A 17559-nucleotide genomic window follows, 5' to 3' on the forward strand; every position below is an offset into this window, starting at 1 on the left:
AAAAAAAAAAAAATGGACATATAGGGCCCTCCCTGGTGGTGCAGCAGGTTAAAGCACAGCACTAAGAAGCTAAAGCCACTGAAGCATGAGTTCGATTCCTGGCCCCGGAGGTGACCACATGGCGTGGCAGACCTCTCCTGACCCGACCACTGCTCCCTCAGCAGTGTACTTCCTCGATCTGCTTGTCCTGCCCCCTACTCTGTCTCTGGTGAAATCCTCTTACTGCCTCTGCACCTCTGGCGTGTACCCCAGTTCTGTATGCATAAATAAATAAATCTTTTTTTAAAAAGGACATATAGACAAAATGACACGATTTTGCACATAATTTTGGAGTCCACTGAACCCAGATTGATCATCCCTGGGGAACAGTATAGGCCCAGCCAGCAGGAAGTGTACCCCATGCCCCAGTCTTTGGAAGGTTTCCGGACTTGCCCATCTCTGTTCCTGGCCCTCCTCACAGGGTCAAGCAGGAGTCCACACCTGGACCATTCTCCAGGTATTCGGGACCCTTGATTCTTTGCCCAAGCAGACCTATGCCTCCTGCCTACTGATCTGTTTCTGGGGGTGTGGGGGTGGGAATGGGCAAACAACCTCCCCACTGTGTGCACAGGACCCAAGAAGAGGCATACTAAAGCTACCTCCAAGATGACCACCACCAGCCCCCAAAGCTTGTGACTGTGTCTTCCATGGCAAAGGGACTTTGCAGATACAGTTCAACTAGAGCTTTGGGGCTGGGGAGATTAACCTGGATTATCCAGGTGGGCCCAAAGGTCCTAAGTGAAACAGGGAGCCGGAGAGAGATTTGAAATGCTACGCAGCTGTCTTTGAAAGAAGCTGTGCTGCCCGCTGTGAGGAGAGGGGAGACAGGAAGGAGCCTGGTCGGCAGGCAGCCCCTAGAAACAGGGAAAAGCAAGGAGACAGGTTCTCCCCTGATGCCCCCAGCATCACGGCCCTAGTGACACCTCGATTTTTCCCTAACGAGACCACAGTCCGCTTTCTGACCTCCAGAACTGTAAGTGAAAAAACCTGGGTTGTTTTAAATCACTGAATTTGTGGCAAACCACTACAGCAGCAACAGGACACATGCTTTCGAGGTGCTGGAGCGAACCTGGAACCAGGGAGGTGGCAGAACAGGGCTCAGGACATTGCAGCATGTGACAGAAAAGTGGAGGACCTGGATTATGCATTGTTTTAAAGATTTGTTTATTCATTTATACAAGAGCTGGGGTGTAGGCCAAACGCGTAAGGGGTGAGAGGATTCCCCAGAGACAGAATGGGGAGCAGGACAGGAGGATCCACTGAAATCTACCACTGAGGGGAGCAGCGAGTCAGACAGGAGAGGTCTGCTGTGCCATGGGGGTCAGCTCCCTGGCCGGGATCGAACTCGTGTAGCAGTGGCTGCGATAGCTTCATAGTGCTGAGACTTAAGCCCTTGTGCCACCAGGGAGGGCCCCTGCATTTGAGCATGATCTCCCAAGTTGTCACAAAAGTACCTGTACAAGTTGTTAACTTGACTTACAGCTTTTTAAAATTTTTGATGCACCACTCACAGGCCACCGCTGGCCGATGGCCCAGGAGGCCCTCAGAGTAAAGGCTTCCGACCAACTCTCATGGTTATTTACAGTTAAGTGACCACCCTCAGTCAAAAAATAAGTCCTCAGCACCTTCAGTGTGCCCACAGGTGAGATTGCTTCAAAGGTCCTCAATGCTGCAGCTCGTGCCCTGGCCACAGGAACCTCAAGTCGAGCCCACAGACATGCAGGACTTCCCTGGCTTCTCTGGCAGGCCCGGTCGTGTTGGGTTGAGTTCTCTTGTCTTTACACATCCCAGCCACTTCTTAGCATTTTCGCCTTCCCGACGTCTCTCCAGTGTTTATAACTGGCATCGATGCAAATTCGAATGTCTCCAGCAAACACAACGTAATCCTCATCTTGTGCTGACACTAGCGTGAGAGGTAACAGCCCCTTCTGTCTTCCTCATCGCCGTGATTACCTGCCTCCTTCCGCTTTCTCCCAGCCCCCAACACGTCTCTTGGCAAGTCTTGATGTGTCCAAGGTCCCTGCCGCTGCTTCTCAGTCCTCAGTTCCCACCATCCTTCCATCCCACAGAAGCCCACCTGCTCTCACTGGCCACCTCCTATCTGGTGTCCTGGTTTCTAGGCAACAAGTGGGGGAAACACCAAGCCCTCCTAGGGACCCAGAATAGCAGCTGCAGAAGAAGAACCAGGGTGAGAGGCAGGCAGAGCTTGCAAGATCCTACCTTCTCTCTCTGTCCCATCTCCCTCCACCTGGTTGGCGCCGCCCCGAGCTGGAAGGAATCTTCTAGGTAGATTCCCTATGGCTTCCTGCTCTTTGCATTAAATAAGGTGCCAACTGCTATTTACTGAACACGTTCTATAGGCCAAGTAGCTTGCATGCACATTGTCCATGAGATCTTTACAGTGAGCCTATGAAATGGTCCTTAGAGCCTCTCAACAGGTGAGGGGACCCTCGGGGTGGGAGAGGCGACTCTCAACCCCGCGCAGCTAATCAATTGCTATCAGATTCCTACTCAGAGCTTCTGCATTCCAGTCCAGTTGGCTTCCCAAGGCTTTTTATTAACTGACCAAAGACTGATAATGGAATTTCAGGCTACAACATGCCAGATGGATAAAGCATCCAGGGGTCAGGAAGGGCTCGGCGTCTCAGTGTAGAGCTGGCTTCCCGCCTCCGTCTGCGAGCACTTAGGTGTGGCTGGGGTGATGTGCGCTGAAGGCTCCTGCCAGGCTACCTGTGAGAAGAAAACCTTTTGGACTTACTGTGAGGGGCCAGGAGATTCTATCACATCCCCCCAAATACAATGCAGCCAGTTAAATTTGAGTTTCAAATACACCGAGAATCATTTGTTGTCTAAGCATTGCATGGGGCATACTTAGACTATACAGTCCCTAAAATTCATTCATTACTGTTTATTGTTTACCTGAAGTTCAAGTCTGTCTGAGCATCCTGGATTTTCTCTGACCACCATGGTACAGGCTGTTCAGGTGGGAGCTTGAGCCCTGTGGCAAGGAGAGGTGAGCCTGCAGTTCCTGCCACTCACCACAGGTGGGCAAAGGAGGGCTGGGAAAGCTGGGCTGGCCTGAGCTGCCTGGGCACAGAGGTGCTTCCGCTCCAGCTGCCTTTCTTTACCCTACCGAGTCCTTGTGTCCTGGGCCACCTCCTTGCTTCTCCCTGGCCCTCCTCCAAGCCGCCCTTCTCTCCCTCCTGTCCAATGGCTGCTGCCTCTTTACTGACCCCAGCTCACCAGGTCCACGTGCTAACTGCAGGTCAGCCCAGGTCGCTTTCTCTGTGCCCTGAGCTGCAGGAGCGGAAGAGTAGCCAGGCCCCTGGGCCAGCGCAGATTTCTTCCAACGCTGGAAAATGCCTTTGGCATCTCTCCATGCATGCCCCTGAGCAGCCGAAGGTCACTCTCGGAGGCAGGGGACTGGGTGGATACCAGGACATGTAGGCCCGAAGCCAAATCACCCAGCTCCAGGAACCCAGAACTCAGAGTGGGAAAATCCCAGAGGTGAGCTTTTCCAAGTCTCCATTTCCTTATGGGGAAGTGGAGGTCAAGAGAAAGGACATGACTGGTTCAAGGTCAGGCGAGTGCTGTAGTTAGTCCCCAATTCCTGGTCAGTGCAAGAACTTTCAACTACATCACCCAACTTTCTCCTAATTTTTAGACTTCAGAGAAAAGCAAATTTAAAGTTGAAAAATACTGACGTAATTCATGCTAATAAATACAGTTGATAGACTAGCAAATAAACATTGCTTTTTAAAGAGATTAATTTTGCTGAATGATGATATTAATTATTTTAAAAATTTATTTTATTTATATATCCAAGAACTAGACCAGAAATGTGGGGGGTGAGAGGAGTCACCAGAGACAGAGTGGGGAGCAGAACAGGCAGAGGGACTGAAATACCCTGCTGAGGGGAGCAGTGATGAGACAGGAGAGGTCTGCAGTGCCATGTGGGTCACTTCCCTGCCCAGGGATCTAACTCATGCTGCAGTGGCTGCTGATAGCTTCCTAGTGCTGAGACTTAACCCCTTGCACCACCAGCAAGGCCCAAGGGAGATATTATTGATTCAATAAAAATCAGTCTTCCAAAATACCGGATGGTTTCACTCATAGCAGGAGTATAATGGACCAGGCAAGAAAATAACAAAAATAATGAACAACCATACACCAGAGACATGTTATGGGTATGGAGTGGGGAATGGGATCAAAAACTGGGGGGAGGTAAGTGTGTTGGACTATGGTGATGGCACATGGGTGACTTGGTGATGGGAAACCCATGGGGGTTACAACTGAGATAAAAAAAAAATGTACAAAGTGATGTAAAAATAAACTATAAAAAAAAAATCAGTCTTCCAGCTGAGACACATGGGGAACCACAGTCTTTGGTGCAAACACAGTCAAGTTCAAGAAACACAGCACATACAGCCAGTCCTGAAGATAGAACAAAGATGGCATCAGGAAACCCTGATCGCATAAGTCTCTGAAGGGGGTCAACTCCAAGTTCCGAAAGAACATGGACTTTTCCCAGAAGCACAGGAAGATGCAGACGGGCGGACAATGCCGAGGCCACGGCGCACGCGCTGAAGCTGTCATGAGCCTGCTGGAGCCCAAGAAGATCAGGGCTGACATCCGTCAGGGCAGCCGCCACAAGCTCAGTTGGCTTGCAGGCATCATTCTCCCCACACTGGGAAACACGCCCAGTCCACGCCGCCGGGGGCTGAGACTCTACCTGCCAAAGACCAAGGCACCCACCCAGGATGCAGCATGGACTCCCAAAGGTGCTCAGGCCCCCACAGAGGCTCCAGAACAGGATGCTGCCTGCCCAGGTGTGGACAGCAGGGCCGGGGTGAGCCCAGGTGCTGGTGTCTTCCTGCGCTCTTTACACAAACGAACCTGAAGCAGAATCTGTCAAAAGTAAACATGGTACTAAAGAGTCTTGGTGATCTTGTAATTAACTCCACTTAATGATCCTCCAGATTAAATGAATCTTAAAGTAAGTAGCATTGGCTTTGCTCTCAGTCTGCCATTTAGCAGCTGTGTAGCCTGCCTGTTTCTCCACTCCTGGGATGGGGATGAGCAGCACCGGCCACTTGGGCTTGTTGAGTGGATTAAAGGAAGCGACACATGGGGAGCCCCATGTCTGGTCTGTTGCAAATCGCAGAAATTAGCTGATGTCCAGGAAGATGTCTTCATGCTGTCCCCGGTCTGAGCTGCTTGTTAACAGGTGTCAGGCCATGCAATCCAGTAAAAGACTTCTATGACTGACCCTGACCCCCTCTCCATTCATATGGAAAAGCCTCAGAGACCCCAGTGTCTGTACATGGAGACAGGTCTTTTTTTTTTTTTTTTTAGGAGTTGCAGTTGAATGAGGTCATTGGGGTGGGGCCCTCATCGATAGGATCGGTGGCCTCATAAGAACAAGAAGAGATAGAGGACACAGAAAGGCTCGAACCCTGGTGTGGGAGCCAATGGTGAAGGAAGCACTTGGGTTCAGACCCCGACTGTGCGCACATAAATCCCAGCCTGTCTCTGCCAGCTGTGTGAAGCTGGCCACTGGCTTAGCCTACTGTGTGTCAGTCTCCTGGTGTACAAAACAGGATTTGTGAGGTTATTGTGGGGATCACGAGCTCACCATAGTGTGGTCCTAGAGCCGGCCACTCAGCAATTCTCCATGCATGTCTGCTCTCTATCAGGCATTGGGGTTCTAGCAGATACAACAGAAAAATGTATCTGCATCATGGAGCGAGGAAATGGAGGATAATAAGGTCAGAGCTGAATGCTGAGGAGAGAAAGCAGGAGGAGAGGGAGAGGGAGAGGGCGGGGGTAGGGGCATGGATGGGTGACCAGGGACGGCCTGATGAAAGTGATTTAGGCAGGTGTTTGGAGAACGGGCTTCTCAAACAGAAGGACTGGCACGTGCCAAGGCCTTGAGGGAAGGCATGTGGTCATGCCTAAGAGCTGGCAAGCGGGCCAATATGGAACAGAGAGGGCAGGAGGAAGGGCGCTAGAGAGAAGTAATGGGGGCAAGCTTACATCAGAGTGGGCAGCCCTTGAAAGGAATTTGACTTGTACTTGGACAAGGGAGTCAATGGAGGGATTCTTTCTTTTACTTTTATAATAGTTTATTTTTACATATTTTTGTGCATTTTTCCATCTTAGTTGCAATCCCCTTGGGTTTCCCATCACCAAATCACCCATGTGCCATCACCATAGTCCAGGGCATTTCTTTCCCCCAAAGAAGGGATTTTTAAAAGGAGATGTGAATCATGTAGTATAGGATGATTTTGGCTGCTGTCTGGAGAACACATTATGGGGAATAGAGGAAAAAATGCAGAGAAACTGGGGAAGAAGCTACTGGAGCAGTCCATGGGAAGAGGATGGTAATGTCTGGAACTAAGGGGAACAGTGGAGGTGGTGAAATGAGATAGGACAGTGTGACTCGCCGTGGGCTGGCTCTTCAAAGTGACATAATAAGAAATCAAGGAGGCACCAGTTTCTGGTCCAGGCAGCTGAAAACTGTTGGGAAGACGTGAGGTGACGTCAGGTGAAGCTGGCTTGATGGGAAACATCAGAAGATCAGTTGGGGATGTGCTAGTTTTCAGATGGCCTTTAGAGATAAGAGTGGGGTAGGTGGTTAAATATACAAAGCTTCTATGAGCACAGTTTAGATAGTTCTGCAGTCATCAGCATATAGAAGATACTTCAAGTGTGAGACTGGGTGAGATCAACAAGGAAGCAAGTGTAGATAGAAAAGAGGATGTCAATGCAGAGCCCTAGGTCACTGCAACATTAGGGGTTCAAGGAGGGCTGGGAATAGTGAGCATGGATAACATGATGACAGTATGTATCATGGTCCTTGTCATAGGTGTGTGATGGTGATGCTGGCTGTATCGAGGCAACTCTGACCCATAGGTCAAGGACAAGCTATCTAAAGCTTACAGAGAGTGCTAAGGATCTAAAGATTAGCTAGACATTGTCACAAATTAATTTTTATTCAAGCCAGAAGAAGAATAAAACTAAAGGAACCCACACTCAGATGTATAGTGATAAAAGCTGGTACAAGACAGAGGAAAGAGCTTGCCAGGAAGAGATGGAAACAAGAAAACATTCCCATGTGCAAAAAGGAAAAGAGGAAGAAAAAAGAAGAAGTCACCCCACTTCAACGCCCCTGCAACCTCCTCCTTCCACCGAGCTAAATGACAGAGTAACAGGAGACAATGAGAAGTCAGAGCATTTTATAACTGCTGTCTTTATTTTAAAAGATCTACTATAATCAGATAATTGAGGTGCCTTTTTGATGGAAGGATGAAAAGTCATACTTGATTAGGACAAGAAATAATTAAAGAGGCTTCTCAGAAGCTGTTTCATAATGAGCTGGCCCCTCTGACTTCCATCCTGAAAGCCCTTGGGAAATTGTCAGTGTTGGCCAAGGTATCAGGGGTTGGTCTCGAGGTTCACAGAGGATAGCATCACCCTGGAGGCTGCAGTGCAGGGCTATTAAGAGCCCAGGTAACGTCCCAGGGACAAAGCCCTCAACTCAGTCTGTACCAGGCAAGATGTGGAGCAAATATCCTAACAATCTATGTGCAACCACCTGGAAGATGACAAGATGTGACAAGATTGCTAATGGATCCTTGGGGGGAGCAGAAAGTACAGGGCCAAATGCAACAGTTAACGCCATCCAAGGAGGCAGGAGGGAGATGACAGACTGATCTTCTGGTACTTGACTGTTGTTCTCGAATAATTCACCTATCATATATACATCACCCATGTGTACTAAGGAGCAGAGCCTTGTATTAATCACTTGTGGGCACTGAACTACATCCTTTACATAAATTATCCTATTTAATTCCAGCAACAACTGTGTGAGGCAGGAGTGCAGTTTTTATCTCTCTCTTACGAATTACTGGTTAGGCTTAGGAGCAGTTAGTTGACCTTCCCAAGGTCACAAAGGTATTAATCAGCTAAATGGAGCCTTGAGCGCCACACTCATGACCCAATTCCTCTGCCCTCTTTCCTAATATTTCCAAGATATCATCTTCCTTTTGCCTCCCAGAACTCCTGTACCACCTTCTTGATGGCCAGCCATTTCTGCCCCCCAAAACCCTCTCTGCCAGTCAACCCTCAGCTTCAGCCTCATGGTTGAGGCATAATGATTGGCATACAATAAGTGCTCAGGAAATATTTCCTGTACCAATTTTTGGGGGACATCTCTAACATGGAGAGTGAGGAAACTCAATCCCAAAGGGGGCAGAAAACCAAAGCTTTTAATGGCTGTGGAGGCAAGCTGACATGGGACCCTTTCCCACATGACTGAGAAACATTCCAGACAAACCCATCAGTTGCTCTTAGGTCGTCACTGGCCTCCTGCCATGGTCTAGTTTCTCTGTCCAGCATCAGAGACTGACTTATTCATCTTGGGACAATCCCAATCTGTTAGCATTCTTGTGTTGACATAGTGTTAGAGCAACTGGTCAACTAAATGGGAACAAGGCACTGGCCAGCATGTCTTCTAGAAGGTGCTGTGTAGATACCCACATCTCACTATCTTTATGCTTTATCTTTATTAACTTTTATGTGATAGTGAATAGGTGTGATCCACACAGAAATTACTATTTCTTTTCTTCATATCTAAGAACAGGCAAGGCCCTCTCTTCATAACTTGGGTTTTCACTGTAATCACAAAAGTTTTTTGTAAAAAAGAAAAATCTTGACAATTCTTTATCCAGAGGTTTTACAAATCTCAAAATAAGAGATATCTATGATATTTCTCATCCATGATATCCAGACTATATTCATGTCAGGGTGACATTTTCAAAGCCAGAAATCTAATTGATTCTTAATGATGACACCTGAAACTTACATAATGTTACAACACAATGTTGTTTCAATTAAAAACACAAAAATCCGGGCCCTCCCTGGTGGTGCAGCAAGTTAAAGCACAGCACTAAGAAGTGAAAGCCACTTCAGTATGAGTTCAATCCCCACCCCGGTGGTGACTCACATGGCGCGGCTTACCTCTCCTGACCCGCCCACTGCTTCCCTCAGCAGTGTACTTCATCAGTCGGCCTGTTCTGCTCCCCAGATTTCTCTGGCAAATCCTCTCACCACCCCTGCACTTCTGGCCTATACCCTGTATGTATAAATAAATAAATCTTTTTTAAAAAAAAAACTCAGAAATCTAAACGTATGTTGGAGCAAAATATTATCAAAATAGTTCTATAACCAGAAGACAGCCTAGCAGTATTGTAAATGTGGCAAGATATTGGAATTCCATGGATATTACTATGACGTACAGAAACAATGTGAAAACATATTTGAAATTTGGGCAGTATCCAAAAGTCCAAGATATATATGATCATACCATCAAAATCCAGACTATTCGTCAAAGGCACTTTACTCAATCATCTTTCAGGCCTGGAGAACACAGATCAAACTCTATGAAAAATCTTCAAGCTCCAGGTCTATGACTTGTTTATTGGAGCAGTATTTTAGGATCCTAGAAGTTATCTAAAAATTTATGGCACTCCCACTCTATGAAGTTGACTCTTCTTTCCAGAAGCTTTTCTCAGCACCAAGGACAGAGCTCACTTAAGCAGGAAGAAATGTCAAGTGTCTCAACTCCATAGAAAAAGTTTTTGTAACTTTAAAATGAGTCCACAAAATATTAGTTCTGCAGGCCATTAAGAAACTCAGTATTTTCATTTTATAGATGAATCTGGATCTCAAAGAAATCAAGTGATCCACTTCACACCCCAGAGTCAGAACACTAGAACTCAAGTCTTTCAACTCCCAGGGCTGTGCCAAGACTGGACACACTTAGGGGAAGGATGAAAAATAGAAAACACAAAGCAAAGAGAGCACTCCATGGCTCCTCAGTCAGGAACACTTTTCTTATTACCTTCTGGGAGTGCGACCAGTTGGAAAGAGAGTACAGGTAATGAAGCAAAAGTAAGAGGATTGCTCCTGCCAAGATCACAGCTTGAGAGAATGTAGAGCAAATGAGAAGCCCTAGCCAGCTAAACCCAGGACTGAGGAACAGGGTTCAGAGACCATTCCCTAATCCCAGACCTCAGCCAGTGGATAGCACATGTTGAGATTCCAACACACACACACAAGATTGGATTCTTGATGTTAAGCACGTGCAAGCTCTCCCCTCAAGATGCACTCGGGTCAGCATGCCAGATCTCTGCAGAATCAATCCGAGAATAAGTCCATGACTCACCCAAATGTGAACCCTCCCAGGTATAGGATTCAGGGGGGTTTGTAATTTTGGACCATGTATGCAATGCCCTGAGCCTATATGTCCACTACATAAAGTGAGACAGCGGGACTGTGTGGTCTGAAAACAACCTTCCTGCATCACCATCCCAGGATTGTCTCGCCAAGTGAGATACGCAAGACTGGATTTACCATTCAGATAGTGGCTCTTTGAATCTGTAGGTCAAGTTCTTTGCTTCCTTCCCCCAACTTCTCCTGCAAACTAAAAATAGTTTGCAGACTGAATGTACCTAGACAACGACATTAACTGTACAATCGGAAAGGTGGTAGGTTAATGCAGAGGCTGCCGGGGGCCAGCATGGACACAGGAAATACCGTATTATGGATACTTTAATGTCACAGACCCCCCTCAAGCCCAGGAAGGGACATCGCATTCCAGGCAGCAGGGAAGAGCTCTCACTCCTCAACAGGACCCCCCAGATGCCAGCAGATGCCACCTCACCCCACCCTCCTCAGTCACGCGACCATCTCCTTCTCCCAGGGAGGCTGGGAACTGTTGCCTTTGTTCTTGCAACCTCACATCTAGCCAAAAAGGATGCTATGAAGGAAGAAGACAGAACCAATATTCAGTGACAAGCCACAACAGGAGTTTTGATCTTGCACTGGAGCGGATGGTGAGTCATTGAAGAACTTTGAGGAGGGGAGAGACAGATCTGGTCGCATACTGGAGCAATCCTCAGGATGCTGTGTGGAGAGAAAAAACTGGAAGGCAGAGAGTGGAGCAGTGTGGGCCAAGACCGTACAGGCAGCCGTGGCTGGGGCAGTGGGCTGCAGAGAGGGGAGGTGCCAGCAAGGCAGAAGTGAAGGGCATGGTGGTTGCCTGGAAGAGACAGTGGGCTTGAGAGGGCGTCCCGAATCCAAGCTCTGACTTTGGACAGTGTGCTCAAAAAGAGTGTCAAATATATTTGCAAAACAACTGAGCAGGTCTTCTGAAGGATTAAACAGAGGAATATTTGCTAAGTACCAGAATCTTAGATCAGTGCCCGCTACTCAGGAGGGACTGTAAAATCTCTACAGGAAAAGCCCTAGGTTAACAGTGTTTCCCACCAGCAAGGTGTTTCCCCTCCCCCAAGCCTCCCTCCTTTAGCTACAACTCTGAAGGGTCAGTGTCCTGGCCCTGATCGTGTGTGGGGCTGCCTGCACTGGGTCAACACAAGTAAAGAGTGACCCAGACTGACCTCAGTTTCTTCAGCAGTTCACAAAGACCCGCCAGGCCCACCTAGGACAAGCCAGGATTAACCCGTATCTGCAGAGCGCTGCCTGTGATGTGGGAGATGGCCACCAAGAGCTTTGCTCGGTGACCCAAGGAGTGCAGGACCGTGTCACCTGAATACAGATTGGAGGGATTAAGGATGGATTCTTCATCTCCAAAGCCAGTCAATTCGGCCGTATTTAGAATAAACAATTAAGAAACAAAAAAATGGGGAACATCAGTTCTTTCTGTGCTTCTATTTTTCACACTTTTTCTATTGTGAATGTACGTTTTTTAATAAGAGGAAAAATAATGTGCATTTTTTTAATAAGAGGAAAAATAACATTTAAACACACAAAAACACAAAGCAGCCCCCAATGTTGGCCCTGATGATCCCTAGGGTCAAGGCCAGAGAGGAAGTTTACCCGTTCCTGTCAAAAACAAGCCTCACCCCCACCGCTGTCACCTGCCACCAGCTAAGTCCTGCTGTTGACTTGGGCAAGCTCCCTGCGCGCTAGGGGTCCGCTGTGGCCCTGCCTCGCCCCGCGATTGAAAACTCGGTTAATGTCATCAAACAATATTTAGGTGCCTTCTCGTGCCTCTCGAGCAGAGGATACAAGGATGACTAAGCCTTGGTCTGCAGCCTGGAGGTGCTCACATGGAGAGACCTATTAGGACTGGCCTGCTCTGGCCCTAGGAATCTGGCCGGAGCTGAATGTTCGCGCTCCTTTGGCAGATGGAGATGGGTCTGGGCCAGAAGGCAGCCCCTGCGGAGACCGAGCTGAGACAGGAGTGCGGCTATGTCACCACCACCACCTCCTGGGAGAAATCACACGAGCGATGAACCGTGTCCTGTTCCTGCCTTGAGGACGAAGACCCCCAAATCTGGGCCTGGAGCTAGAGCCCCCTCTTCTTCCCACTGCGGGATTCAGGAAGACCCGCCCCCTCCAACCCTCTGCTTCATTGTGAATAGAGACACTCGGCTGCCCTGCAAGACCCGAGCTGCGCGGGTATGTTCGCTAGCGCGCCCCCTCCAGGACGCTGGGGAGAATGCAGTCCTCACAGTCCCGCCCCGTCGCCCCTAAGCTTTGGCGGGGCTGGTCTAGTCCTTTCCCAAGCAGTCACCCTTGCAAGGTTGCCCAGCTTCTAACTGGAGTGTATTGTGAGGGTCAGACAGGGAGGTGGGGCCTTCCGCATCAGCCTAGAAACTGAGCTGCTCAGAACCTGATCCAGTGTGTTGTTTTTTACCAGCCCACACTGATTAAAGCCTGAATCACCTAAAACCCAAGAATAACACATGTTCACAGGACTCCCAAGCAGCTCTCCCGTCCAGGGCACTCTCCTCCCTGAAGCCCCTTAAAGCCAACCTCAACAGGCAGGAGGCACCACTACCCAGGGGCCAGGAGCCGGGCCCTCACTGCGCAGACAGCGGACACTCTGGAAAGTCTCAGAGCATCAATATTTCATGCTGCTGGAGCTGTCTTTGTTTTTATGCAAATTGCTTGAGCTGCCAGATGGGCAAGGCCTGGCAGCCTCATCCATCAGCAGCCTGTCCCTCCTCAGCCACCCTGCTGGCCGCCAGGGCCCCGCAGGGTGGCCTCAGCTTTGGCTGTCCTCTCACTGCCCTGCGCAGGAGGCCACAGCCCTCCCCTGAGCACTGAGGGCCACGGAGGACGCCAGAGACCAGGACTCTGCGCGGGAGGACGCACAGATGGAGAGACTCTGTGATACCATGGGAGGCAACGTGTCCCTCGGACCATGCTGTGTTGTTTCATTTTAAGCCACAAACAACCCATGAGGTGGGCACGTGGCCTTCAGGAGGAAAGTGTGTGTCTGGTGGACTATAGTGGAAGACAATGGTGGCCTGGTGATGCTCCTCCTCCTCCCTTTGACTCTCCCCCTCCTCCACCCCAGCCTAAGGGCTCCCTCCGCTCTGATCCCACATACTTCTGTTGTGTCCCCATTTACCTCAAAGCTGCATAGGGACCATTTGTTGAGAACCTAGCAGAAATCGGCTCAGAGCTAGGTGTCTGCATACAATATTCACCCAGGCCGTCAGCACCCTGAGAGATGGCTCTTGCTAGTTCCATTACAGTCAGTCATTCGACACTGTTCTGCTTTCTGTCCTCCTCCCTCCACTACTGCTCTATCTTCTGCACTGAACACAGCACTAGAATGTGAGTTTGGGGCATGCTTAGAATCCTGTGCTTATACAGAGAGCTGCTTGCGCCGCTCAAGCACTGAGATGCAGCAGGTGCAAGACACAGAATCGTGAGTCTGTCCCATGCTGGTCCCTGACCTGCAGGAAATGGCTCCTTCATCTCTTCCGCCCTTTGACTCACACTCCGTCTTCAGGTGCTCTCTCCCTCTCTGCTAAGTCTAGCCCCAGAGTCTACACTTGGGGTGACTGAGGCTCCCTTGAGATGCACACAGACTTGCGCATCCCTTTGCCCCAGAAACTGGAGCAGGCAGCTTAGGTCAGAAGGGCAAGCCCGGGCTGAAGCCTGAGAGTCTGTAGGCTCTGATAGTGGGGTTCTATTTCCATGGCCGAGTGTCCAGTTGTTCAGGCAGTAGCTGGGGCCCCTGGTCCTGCTCGCGGCTGTCAGTGGTAATAGAATCAGAGGTCAAGGTGGAGAGCAAGAAGATCAGGTTCTTAGGCCAGGACAGGAGTGGACTGTGTCGGCTGGCCATACACTGGGGAGCAGGGCCAGTTACTGGGGAGCTCCGACCTCAACAATGCAGCTTTGGAAAGAGTAATGATGTGAGCCTGTGGGTGTGAGATTGTGTTCAGGGAGCTGGAGACGCCCCAGGAGCTGGGAATGAAGGGGCCCGGCAAGCACGCTCAGAACGCCCAGCCCCAATTCAAGCAGAGAGGATTTGCTTTTATCTGCTTTATACATTGAAATTTCATGCAAATTGTCCTTTGAAGTAAAAAGGTTGTGCTGCTGGTAAGGAGGAGGAATAAACTTCCCTTGGATTGTAAGTGCCCTGGGTCAGGACCCTGTCACCTAGCCTGGGGTCCAGCAGAGCAATGAGCCCAGTTGCTGAAAAAACCCATCCAGCTCTGCAGCCCATACAGCCCATTACGCAGACCCTCTTCCCGGTCACGCCACATGCCAGTCTTTAAAGATCCTCTCTCTGGAACTCTGGGATGTGCACCAAGGCACTGACAGATTCCCTTCCCTGCATGTCTTCTTCTTGGGCTCGCTCACATCCTCAGGAGGGAGAGATCCTTCAACACCCCACACCCACCTGCCTTCCTGCGCCTGTGTACACCTGTGCATAGAGGTCAAGTCTGCACACCTGGATTCTCATTTCGGCTCTGCCATCACGGGAGCTACAGAGCCTTGAGCAAGCAAACCCGCTGGTGACTCGGTTACTCCAGGGAGGTAAGAATGTCCCCACTACTCCTGCAGGGGAATCAAAGAAGACAGCACACCCTGTGCGCGAGAACCTGTAAGCGCCATGACACATGATTGCTGTAAATACTGCCAGTGTCTGGTAGGTTTTTGTGACCAATTCCACGCTCCATCTCCTACACCTTTTCCCAACTATGACTTTTGCATATGACTTTTTTTTGCTATGACTTTTCACAGCTCAAGTAGCCTGCCTTCGAGTACATTTGCATAGGCTTCTCAACTGGCTCTTTGGAGATAAATGACATGTTTCTGGGAGCAGAGGAGAACAGCAATGTGGGAAGAGAAAAGAAACTTAAAAAAGGAGTTTAGGGCCCTCCCTGGTGGTGCAGCAGGATGAAGCACACAACTAAGAAGCTAAAGCTACTTCAGCATGAGCTCGATCCCCGCCCCCCAAGGTGACCCACATGGCACTGCAGACCTCTCCTGACCCACCCGCTGCTCCCCTCAGCAGTGTGCTTCGTCAGTCGGCCTGTTCTGCTCCTCACTCTGTCTCTGGTGAGTCCTCTCACTGCCCCTGTGCCTCTGGCTTGTGTATACACACACACACACACACACACACACATTTATATATATATAGTCAGGCACTTAACAATGGGGATAAGTTCTAGGAACGTCTAGGTGACTTCGTCGTATAATTACCTAAGCCTGGGCGGTCTGGTCTCGGGGACCCGGGGACCACCCACTGTAGCCTAGCGAGACCACCGTCACAGGTGTTTGGTCACACGATTCGCGTAGCCATAGTTTCCAAACAGTCGGGAGGGTCTTGTTTATGGCACCCATAGAAAGCCGGCTTCGCACGCAGGGTCTATGGCACGTATTTGCAAGCTGTGATCCCGTCACTGCACTGTGCCTCAGGCCGCCTTGCACGGGGCGGGGGACACTCTGAGGTATGGGCTGGAGGCATCTTCCCAAAGATGGCAAAGTGCAGGGCTGCAGCAGGCAGGGGAGTCACCCCCTCCTCTCTCAGGGCCCCTCCCTCTCTCACTCCCTAGCCCTCCCTCTCCCCGCCGCTCCCCAAGCTCCTGCTCCCCACCTGCACAGGACTATCAGAGACTGCTCAGAAGCCCCATCCTAGTTTGGAGAGAAGGGGCGGCCTGGAGGAGAGCTGAAGCCGCCTCTCCCCCAGCAGACCCAAGCCCCTTCCCAAGGAGTCTCCCTGAAGCAGGCTCGGTCCAGGGCACCCTGCTCTCTAGGCAGTGGAGTAAATAACAGCATTCTGACTCCTGTGCCCTCTGGGTTTCCAGCCTCTCATCTACTCCTCACAAGACGAGGCAGACTGAGTCATTCAGGGCCAGGCGGGCATCCTTATTAACGGGCTATCAGCTTTGGTGACAAAGCCCTCCATGTTGGCCCTGTGGCCCTCTCTGTTTGCTGATCTGCGCGGCCTGGGTCATTCGCAGCCGGCCACAAGCACCGCCCCATCTGAAGCTCAGGCCTGGAATCCAGGAATTGTTCAGGTGACCACCAAGGTGGAGGCCACAGGACAGGGACCAAAGCACCAGGCTGCCTGACCGTCAGAAAATGAGCCAGTCCCCAGTGAGTCAATGAGGAAAGGCAACAGGTCCGAATACCCACGACGGGGGAAAAAGGGGTGTGTCCAGGATCCCTGAAAGCAAAAGCCCTAATTTCTATAGGCCATTTTGCCACACTAGGCATTGCTGTATTTTATGGAGAGAGGTATGTAAAAGATATAGGATATGTATCAAGTATATAATGGTGTGTATATAACACAACAATGCCTGGCACAGTGAAATATATATACAAAACGTTTGTCATATATATATCAAATATCTAGTAACATACGTGTGTGTATACATATGTCGACATAGATATACACACGCACATACACATTATCCGTTAACTTCACAGCAACACTGTGACAGATGTGCTATTATTCTCATCCCCATTTTATATATGAAGAAATAGAGGCTCAGAGAGGTTAGGTCATTTTCTCAAGGTCACACAGCGAACAACCTGGATTTGGACACAGGCTGTTGGCCCCAGAGACTGTTCTGAACCACTGTGCTGTTTGCCCTCAGAGAGATTAAGGGATACGTTAAAGGCAACCAGGCAGTGCAGTAAAACTCAGCACCAAGTCTTCTAACACCGAAGCGGTGTTTTTCTATGGGATGTGAGAGCAGAGAGCAGAGGCAGTTCCCTTTCACCCTCCGGGCGTCCTGTGGCGGCAAAAGGAAGGTGCACTCCCCAACATTAGCTCTTTTCAGATCCGAGCCTTCAGGGGATCCGGCTGGTCAGGCCGAAGTTCTGCCCCCAGGCCCATGGTGCCTCTGAAGCTGAACCCTACCTGGCCCTTCTCCTGGGCTGGTGGGGGGAGGTCCAGGCGAAGTCTAGAGCCCCTCAATGCCGGGGCTAGTCACTGAAGAGCCTGGTAAATCCAGGCCCGACTGCTCACCCTTGGATGGGTCAGACTTCCTCTACGCTGGGGTTAAGGATGGGGGGACCCGAGCCCACCACCACCCCTTCTGTGCCTACTTGCAGTCACCCACTTCTCGGAAATGTCCTGCGTCAATGGCTAATTCAGCCGAGATCAGCATCTTCCCTGACCTTCAGCCAGGATCACAAAGGCCAAGGACCACCCTTCCCTGATTCACCCTGTCTCTGTTT

At 50.0% G+C, this 17559-nt stretch overlaps 1 long non-coding RNA gene across 2 annotated transcripts in view; it reads left to right on the forward strand.

The window, feature by feature from the left end:
• Positions 1-15230, forward strand: part of LOC105854092 — a 29279-nt gene extending 14049 nt beyond the window's left edge. For both annotated transcript variants that reach the window (XR_001145814.1, XR_001145813.1), the window contains exons 4-5: positions 14736-14904; positions 15112-15230. This is a non-coding gene — a long non-coding RNA (uncharacterized LOC105854092). The remainder of the gene's footprint in view (positions 1-14735; positions 14905-15111) is intronic.
• The last annotated feature ends 2329 nt before the right edge of the window (positions 15231-17559 follow it).

This window comes from Condylura cristata, unplaced genomic scaffold, assembly GCF_000260355.1.
Source record: "Condylura cristata isolate star-nosed mole 26May11 unplaced genomic scaffold, ConCri1.0 scaffold00026, whole genome shotgun sequence".
NCBI lineage: Eukaryota > Metazoa > Chordata > Mammalia > Eulipotyphla > Talpidae > Condylura > Condylura cristata.